Below are 9,050 nucleotides of genomic sequence, written 5' to 3'. Positions count from 1 at the left end.
AAAAAAAGAAAAAAAAAAAACATTATGCAGCACAATCATTAGTTACTTTAGGCTACATAAATCCAAAACAATCTTCTAAAGCACTGAGGTCTCAGAGTGTAGAACTTGTCTAGACATAAACCTAGATCTATGATATGCACTATAGTGAATATAGGGAGTTCTGTGACTGGGTAAAACCACCCAAGTCTTAGCCATACTCAGAACATTGATGTCTCCAAAACCCTTCGAGAAATGGTTGATTACCAGGTATGTAAAAAAATACTTCCTTAAGGGAAATCCTTACAAATTACTTGAGCCATACTTTTGGAGCAATAAAAGATAAAGTTCAACTGCTTTAAAAAGTAAGAAAAGCAAAATATATATATATATATTTAATTCAAAAATGTAATTCAATGGTTCTCTCAATGGTCTTACAATTAAGAAAAAAGTTAGGATGTCATAAAATCAGCTCCAAACACTCTAAATGCATTCACAGAATAGAATCTGCTCCCTTAAGTGATCATTTCTAGAAATTGACAGGCAAAATCCTGAAGGTTTTTGTAATTGATATTGTTGAACTTCTGTTATTGTTGATTTCTCACTTGAAATATTATTTTAAAAATTCCAATCAACTAATAGGTTATGTAAACATTTCTGAGCATATCAACATATGGTAATTAATTTCTCCTTATTAACCCTTTAAAGGTACTTTATAAAATAGTTTACAATCCTATCTATGAAGCTGATCCTAGTATCAAATAAATGTTCCAAAATCATTTTTTACATTCACACAGCAAATAGAGCACATTTACTGCAATTACAGCAATGTTTGTCAGCACAATATTTTTAGCTGAGAAAAATCAGATATGTAAAATAATATTTGTCTTTATAATTGAGCTTAGTTGCTGGATGGCAGAAACTTAATTTAAGTCAATTCCACGTTTTGTTTTGTTTTTTTTCTCAGCCACTTCAGAGTTTCTTGGTCAAGTGAGGCATAAACTCAGTTAATTCTGAATTGGCCTTTTCCCTCCCCTGAGATGTCTAGTTGTGAGAAGTGGGTGGAGGTGTCTGGTGTTAAGTTGGGTGTTGACCTCAGGCAGGACCATCCCTCCACTAGGGGTAACACAAGCAGACACTGTGTCCACCAGTTCTGCAGCCACTAGCCCAAACCACTTCCTAGCATCCCCTTATCACAATGGAGAGAACTCTTCAGGGACAATTGGCTTCTAAATAAACTATTCTCCCTTTTGAGAGCCAAATATATTGGTGCCTTACAATGTGCTCAGGCCGTGGTGCCTTACAATGTAGTCAGGCAGTGTTCATACTCATTTTTCCAGGCCCTAAGAAAGAGATAAGTCCTCCAGGGTCTCATGTTCCAAACATCTCTTTATCTGGTAGGAGTGGAGCCAGAGTAGGGGTGGATTTTATTGTTCTTCTAAGATGCTTTGCCCACAAGAACCTCCAAGTCTTACCCTCTTGTGTTAATTGAAACTCCACCTTGGAATCCCCTCCTCTGGAACTAAGCCTTACCATCTAATCCATCAGTTATGGTTTATAACAAAAGTTATTTCCCTGATATCATCTGTAGGCAATGTATTCAACAAACAATACTTTCAAACAAAATGGACACAGTTTGAATGATTTATATCATAATCAAAGCGCATTTAGTGTAAGTGCCTGATGCAGATTGCCATAAGCCTTGAAAACTGCTACATAAATGGCTAATTGCCTTTATATTTTTCTAAAACCAAAAGTCATAACCTCTCAGTAAATTCCATCAATTTAACTTTCCAAGATAACATGTAAACACTATTTTTCTCTCTTTTAGCACACAGTGCTTCATACATGGTAACTCTCTGATAGATGATTCCTAGATGTATACTTTTTTCTTGAAGAAATTTTTTCCAAATAATTTATCTTAGTGTTCTAGTCAGAACCTGAACAAAATATATATACACACACACATATATTTATTATATATACACACATATATATATGCTATGTATTTTTTTTGTATATGTCCATTTTTATAGCAATTCTAGTTCAGGGTCATATGAGATCCAAACCAGCTTGGTCTTCCAGATAAACAGTACCATCAGTGATTAGGTGTGTGCTCATTTTGTTTAGAACTAAAGCATCAAAATGAAAGACTAGGCATTTCCAAAAAATCCCAAGTGTTTCCAAAAGAGAGGAAATGGAAAAGTGAGGATTCTGCTGTGATCCTAAAAATAGAAGATCTTTAAGAGGCACTTAAAAAATTCATTGCAATCCAAGCTATTTTGCCATGTTACTCACATAACCAGAAATTATAGGCATCATGAATTGGAATATAGTGGGTGCCCAATGAGGTAATTATGCCCACTTTCCTATTCACGGTGGCCTTAGGAACTACAATCCTTTCATTAATGGCCTTGGGAACATCCCGAGTCAATATTTTTATTTCCTGTTTTCACCTGCCACTGGTGAGTACTTTTCTCCATTTTCTGAATATATGACTAAATTTAACATGGGAGTTATGACAAGACATGCAGGAAGCTGCTCAGGCCAAATGAACTGAAAAACTCAGAACAATTTTAAATATGTTTTTTGTTTTGAAGGAAGTCTTGAAGTTCTGCAGATCTTCATCATACCTTAATTTTATTTTGATGCTACAATTAGATTTGAAAGAATTTACATACTCCTACAAAAAACTAAAGCACTTCAGTTCTATGAGGTTAAGGTAAAACTTTTTATGACTAAATTTTGATAAATGAACTATAAAACATCTATGATATCAACTACTTTTTACTTTAGGTTACTGAAGCAACATAAAGCAACATCTGTCAGCTAAACTTCAAATGAAATCTTTTTGAGTTTCACACTCCTAAAATGTATTTTTACACAAATAATCTTTAAAATATTTGCAGTTCATTTTAGCATCTGTTCATAACCTAAACCCAATTAAACTCAGGAAGGAGTATTAAGCCATCACATGTATATTTTCTCAGTAAATCATTTTTAATCAATTCAACAACATGTAGCTTTTTTATCTGAAATGAAACTTTGCTAGCATACAGGCATGAAGCGTATTGATTTTCATAATCATTTTTGCATTTCCTTTTTTTCATTTTTTCAAACAAATAGATTTCATAAGGTACATGTAAAAATACAAGCCAGCAGTCCTTTCCTTTTGTTTAATCTGTCAGAATATTAACCAGAAAATGACCCCGCTGTGGACTGAACAACCAAATGGTAGAATTGGGTCTACCGTACGAGTAAATAGATCTTCCTTCTGGTGCTTTTTAAAATACGCATTGTGTAAATGTGCTTAATTTCTCTGCCAGAGTAATCCAGAAAAGAATTAGAAATGAACAACTGGGTCAAGGGGAGAAAAAGAGTTGGGAGGGATGATACATGGGGGGTTCCTCCTGGGATAGATAAAGACAATGGCAACAGAGAAGAAAATGTCAGTGTAAGTTGCCAATTGTATAGCAGATGATTTGCAGTCGTGTGGCAAACAGACCTTCAATTTCCAGGCACACCTACAGCCAAGGGTTTCTAATAGTCCTGAGTTGTGACAGCCTTTCTTCAATTGCTGCATTCATCAAACTTAATTTCCATCTACTTCTATCATAAGGTGTCTGTGTGTATTTGTACTTTTCTCAAACTTTACTCATATTTATTTATTTTTGAGATGGAGTCTCACTCTGTCACCTAGGCTGGAATGCAGTGGCACAAGAGGCTCACTGCAACCTCCGCCTCCTGGGTTCAAGCGATTCTTTTGCCTCAGTCTCCTGAGTAGCTGGGATTACAGGCGCCTGCGACCAAGCCCGTCTAATTTTTTGTATGTTTAGTAGAGATAGGGTTTCACCGTGTTGGCCAGACTGATCTTGAACTCCTGACCTCAGGTGATCCACCCTCCTTGGCCTCCCAAAGTGCTGGGATTACAGGTGTAAGCCTCATTTTTATTTTATTTTTTTATTTTTATTTTTATTTTTTTTGAGACGGAGTCTCGCTCTGTCACCAAGGCTGGAGTGCAGTGGCTGGATCTCAGCTCACTGCAAGCTCTGCCTCCCGGGCCTACGCCATTCTCCTGCCTCAGCCTCTTGAGTGGCTGGGACTACAGGCACACGCCACCTGGCCTGGGTAGTTTTTTGTATTTTTTTAGTAGAGACGGGGTTTCACTGTGTTAGCCAGGATGATCTCGATCTCCTGACCTCATGATCCACCTGTCTCGGCCTCCCAAAGTGCTGGGGTGAGCCTCATTTTAAAGAACAGGAACCTTGTCTACCCATTGGCATGGCCTCTTGTGCAGCAACATAGGCTCCTGTTCCTGCCGCAACTCTCTCCCTCCTCCTCTGCCCATCAGAGTCCAGAGTTGGCCCACCATGGCTTTACTCACTGCTGCCACCCAGTTCTTGGGAACAAAGGATGTATCTTGTCTTGTTCTTGCTGCCTGGCATGCCAGTACCTCCTCTAGGAATTTGGAAGACATATTGGCTTACCTGATACCCAAGGAGCAGGCCAGAATTAAGATCTTCAGACAGCAAAGTGGCAAGAGGGTGGTGGGCCAAACCACTGTGGGCAGGATGTGTGGTAGCCTGAGAGGCACGAGGGGTGGCTCTAATGAAAGCATCCATTTCTGAGGCTTTAGTGTCCCTGAGTGCCAAAAACTGCCACCCAAGGCTAAGGGTAAAAGGAAACAGGTATCCTGGCTTTCAAAAAAGTGGTCAAAGAGGGCAGCTCTACCCTCCCATGCGGTCACCATGCTGGACAACTTTCCCACCAATATACATCCCATGTCTCAGCTCAGTGCAGCCTATACAGCCTTCAACAGTGAAAGTAATACTACCTGAGCATATGCAGAGGATATCAAGTACTGGGAGCTGATTTATGAAGACTGTGTGGATCTGATCACAAAGCTACCTGTGTTCCAGCAAAGATCTACCAAAATCTTTACTAAGAGGGCAAAAATGTTGGGGCCATTGACTCCAACCTGAACTGGTCCCACAATTTCACCAACATGTTAGGCTATACTGATGCTCAGTTCACTGAGCTCACACACCTGTACCACACCATCCACAGTGACCATGAGGGCAGCAATGTAAGTGCCCATATCAGCAACTTGTTGGGCAGTGTCCCTTCAAGCTCTTATCTGTCCTTTGCAACAGCCATGTATAGATTGACAGGCCTTCTACATGTACTAGCAAATCAGGAAGTGTTTGTCTGGCTAACTCAACTACAGAAGGAATCTGGCAAAGATGTGGCATGTGAGAAGTTATGAGACTACACCTGGAACACACTGAACCTAAGATGAAGTTATTCCAGACTGTGGCCATGCAGTACTAAAGAAGACTGATCCACGAGGTACCTGCAGTGAGAGTTTGCTCTGAAACACCACATAATGACCCCATGTTAACTTGGTTGCTCAGCTACACAAGATTGTGCTCAATAGCCTCTTAGAGAATGGCAAAGCCAAGAATCCTTGGCCCAATGTAGACACACCCTGGGGTACTGCTCCAGTACTATGGCATGATGGAAATGAATTACTACACTGTTCTGTTCAGAGTGTCTTGGGCACTGAGTGTACTGGCACAGCTCATCTGAAGTCATGCACTCAGATTCTCTCTAGAAAGGCCCAAGTCCAAGATCATAGATGGTCTGATGAAGTTCATGGACTCTAAGTTGGGATAAAACTGGAGACTGGGGGGAAAGTGACTACCAGAAAGTGAGGACACTTAAAAAAAAAAAAAAAAAGTCTACTTTTGTTTTAAGGGGGCTTTAAAGACTCAGAATTAAATTGTATCTGAGGCACTGATAATAGATTTCAGGTTAAAATGTAAATTAAAAGTTTAAAAGATGAAAAACCTAACCAACTCCCTTCACTTGCCTAGTATGAGTTGCCCATCAACTGCAGAATGACCATGACTAATGCATGTGTAATGGGTTAAGTCTGACCCCTGCACCATCTCAGAGTGAGAATCTGGCTCCTCTTTCCCTGGGTCAAAGCTGTTTGCAGAGAATGTGGAGTCACTTCTGAGATTTTGCTTCTACTCTGCCAAGTGCACAGTAAGCCAGCAAGCCAGGACTCTTCCCTTTCTGTTTCCATAGGAATGTCATTGGATAGTCAGCTGTACCAAGTCCCTCAGCCCTCTCTCCTGCACATTAACACCTCCTAGCAAGATCTATTGGTTAGCTGGACATGCTTTGGCAATTTTTTATGTTACCAGGTGAGCATAAAGTAATGATATTTGTTGTAACTGGCACCCAGTGTTTGATTTGATTTCTCTTTTCAAAACTATCCTATTAAAATTAAGGTCTCGGAGTGTTCTGTTTCCCATTACTTTAATACCCCCATTCAGACTTTCTACACCTGTTGCACCTCAAGGTAAGGATGTCTGGGACCTCCCCATGTTGGCCCTCACCAGAGACCTCTTTCAACAGATCTGTCTTATCTGTGGTCCCAGTCAATGGGTTTTTATCAGTGCTTAATGTGAACTAAATATTTTACTTCCACAGAACACAAGCCACTACCCTCTGACCTTCCCCTGCCCTTCTAAGGTGCTGTAGGGCATAAATAGGGACTCAGGAATGACAGCATGGTAGCTTCAGGGTCTGGTCCCAGGAGTATTAGCTCCTCTTTTGGAGCAAGAAAATGATTCAAGATGGGACATGGTCTCCTCTGATTATTGGGTCCTGGAGTTGAGAGGATTAAAAATAGTAAGACTTCCTCTTCATTCTTTGCCCAAGAAAATGCTCCCTTACTTATCAACTTCCTTTTCCTGTCCTGCCTCAAGCGCTCACAATACAGTGTTTGTCTTAGAAGCCCCATTTGCACAGGTTTTCAGAAACTCAGAATGCTCTACTGCCTTTTCTTGAAGAACTGATTAAGATACATTCTTTCTGTGCCCCTTTCTTCCCTCCAAATTCCTGCCTGTGTTTCTGTGGATCCACCATCCCCAGAACTACACTGTTGAGATGAACACAGTGTAAGCCCCTAATAACTGTAAGGTCATGATGCAGACTTCAGGTTGCTCTGTATAAAATGCAAAGTAAATGTTTTTATTAACAATGAAAAAAAGCACAATACCAGACACTCTGAGCTGGCTTTGCAAGTGGTCATATATATCTGAAATAACTTCCCATTATAGTAGAAGACTGAGAAATTATCCAAATAATGCAATCATTTAGGGTGTTAAAAAGAGTTTCTATGTAATGCATTTATAAATGTTATGCATGTATGTAATAAATATGTACTCACAAAAGGGTTTCTCTGCTACTGAGAAAAGTATTTTCACCTACACAATAATAAATAGCTAGCGTTTCTTTTTTTTTTTTTTTTTTGAGGCAGAGTCTCGCTCTGCCGCCCGGACTGGAGTGCAGTGGCCAGATCTCAGCTCACTGCAAGCTCCGCCTCCCAGGTTCCCGCCATTCTCCTGCCTCAGCCTCCCGAGTAGCTGGGACTACAGGCGCCCGCCACGTCGCCCGGCTAGTTTTTTGTATTTTTTAGTAGAGACGGGGTTTCACCATGTTCGCCAGGATGGTCTCGATCTCCTGACCTCGTGATCCGCCCGTCTCGGCCTCCCAAAGTGCTGGGATTACAGGCTTGAGCCACCGCGCCCGGCCTGCTAGCGTTTCTTAAGCACTACTAGATGCCTGACATTGTTCTAAGTGTTCTACATATGTAGTCTCTTCATCTTAACAGCAGCCCTCTAATTTGATCCTATTATTATCTCCACAGAGCACAGAATAATGAAGCATTATGTCCAAGGTCAGCCAGCATTCAATCCCAAGCAGTCTGGCTCTGTAGTATATAGGCTTACCACAACAAAATATAACATCTCATTTGACCTAGTTATATAGATACTATTATATCCATTTGTCAGATGAGAAAATGGAGGCTTAGTGGGATTATATAACTTTCAAGCTTCCTCTGCTAATATGATAGATTCAATTCTAATCTTTCTGATTCTGAAGTCCATGCTTATAACCAATTATAAACTTATAAAACCACTACAGCCTCCTAAATGCGGGACCACTGTGTAAGATGTGAAAGTTATCATGACCCTCAAAAACAATACAAGCCAAAGGGAACAAATTATATTAGTGACATGAACCACACCATCTCACTGAGGTGGCTCAGCCCTAGACAGGACCAGGATTTTTTCATCACTAATCACAGGGCAATGGTCCTAGGCCCAACCTCCCATCTGGCTCAGAGCTACTACTGTCAACACAAAAGATGGCCTTTGTTTTCTGGTCTTTACAAATCCTTGTAGCAGTTTCTCTATCTGTCTCCAGGAGTGGTCACAAGGCCAGCCAGAAGGAAATTCAACCCAGAGACCCAAACCTGGATTCAAAACAGAAACTGCTCGAAGGGTTGAGTCAGGAGTTGTGGCCCCACAGAGCTCTTTGATCCTGAGAGAGGAAATCATTGGCACAAAGGAAAAGAGAAGCAGATTGTAGACGAGAGGGTTTAACTTGTTGCTGAAGGTCTTTTCCTTCTAGATGAGCATTCTGGATTTCAGAGTGGCTGTTTCCTGCTGAGCTTCAATGGGCCGGGCCTCTGCCCCTGAACAAAAGAGTAGGAGAATTTTGAACTCAAACATAAAAGCAGAGCAGCAGGCCACAGCATCTACAGCTCAGGCCTGCTGGGAGCCCCAGCCAGTTCAGACACCATATGTGTCCTGCTTATCCATCTGGTTCTTTGGACAAGGCCAAACAAAACAGTGGAAATAAATGGCAGAGTAAAGTCTTTTGCCCTGGCCCTGAAGCATATACTGACCTCACCTTGCAGAGTTTTTCTGTAAATCATTTGGATTATAAGTAGTTTGATTTAAAGTATAAGAGTCCAATCTATATAAAACTTTAAAGGGGGAGAAAAAAAGTTCCAACATTACATCTGATTAGCAGGCTAATCACCTTATATCTGTCCCTCCATTTACCAATATTACTTCATAAAGTAAAACCTAAAATCCAGTGAAACCATAAAAACATGTAGCTTAGCCACATGTGAATCCAAACCAAATCAGCCACAGTTTATACAACCACTACAAAAGCTTCTGCATTATTAAACTATATTTTATGGAGAA

The 9,050-nt window shown here is 40.4% G+C and overlaps 1 pseudogene; it reads left to right on the top strand.

Annotated features, from left to right (window-relative positions):
- The first annotated feature begins 4,346 nt into the window (after positions 1–4,346).
- LOC105517672 lies at positions 4,347–5,652 on the top strand (annotated as a pseudogene).
- The last annotated feature ends 3,398 nt before the right edge of the window (positions 5,653–9,050 follow it).

Source organism: Colobus angolensis, unplaced genomic scaffold (genome assembly GCF_000951035.1).
Source record: "Colobus angolensis palliatus isolate OR3802 unplaced genomic scaffold, Cang.pa_1.0 Scaffold304, whole genome shotgun sequence".
NCBI lineage: Eukaryota > Metazoa > Chordata > Mammalia > Primates > Cercopithecidae > Colobus > Colobus angolensis.
Note: the sequence above shows the minus strand (reverse complement) of the source record. Positions and strands in the feature narration are given on the sequence as shown.